Raw genomic sequence first — 987 nt, forward strand, 5'->3', positions numbered from 1 at the left:
TTGAAATCGGTGGTGTAGAAAGTCTTTACAAAAGTCTAGTTTTTGTTCAACTCTTAGGGAAGAAAGCCAAATGGGTGTTATCAAGGGAGGTGTATAAGGATGCATTTCGGACCTCCCATCCCATCATGGCCAGGAACTCAGCTTTAAGGTTGAAACTTGGAGTCCCCTTGATGAAGAGGGTGTTCATAAAGTCATAAGTGAGGCTCAGGATTTTATTTTTATTTCTCATAAGACTTTGCATCACCAGATTAATTGACAAAGTTCTTTCTTGGTACTTGGGAGGCTACTTATGATTTCTGATAGGATGCTTTCTTGTAGTGAGTGTAGCTATGAGAAGAATAATGAAAGTCCAGTGATATTCCCTGCAGGGAATGACACATGGAAGAGTCTACCTTGACATTTCATAGCAGAAAAACAGGAGGGAGATGAAGTACCACTATTGCATCTTTACTATGTCCTGCACACTATGCTTGACACATTACAGGCATGGATCCTTTCATTTTTCAAACGACACATGATGTAATAAGAACACTAGCATACATATTAATAGTAAACAATTTATAGACACTTTTATCCAGGCAATATTACAAGAAATTATGTGTTCAATACTCACAACACCTCTGTGTGTTAATCTAATGTAGAGAAGAAGAAAAGGCACAGAATTGAGGTTTGCCAAAGATTCAGAGTTTTTTAAGTAGTAGAGCCAGAATTTGAACCCAGCACATTTATAGGATATCGATTCATAACCATAAGCTGTGATGTCTCTTTTAGATGGCATTGTATTATCTCCCTTTTATACTAGAGGAACTGAAGTCCATAGACCTTAACCAATATGTACAATGTCACACAACTCAGAAGTGTGAAAAATGGAATTTGAACTCAAAACAATCCTATCTTCTTTTCCCATCATGACCTTACAATTTGAATATTGAATGTGTTTCAGCACAAGTTTTATAAGGATGGGCTGATGGATAAAACCATTTCAGG

Source organism: Otolemur garnettii, unplaced genomic scaffold (genome assembly GCF_000181295.1).
Source record: "Otolemur garnettii isolate 467f Iridium unplaced genomic scaffold, OtoGar3 scaffold00381, whole genome shotgun sequence".
NCBI classification, from domain to species: Eukaryota; Metazoa; Chordata; class Mammalia; order Primates; family Galagidae; genus Otolemur; species Otolemur garnettii.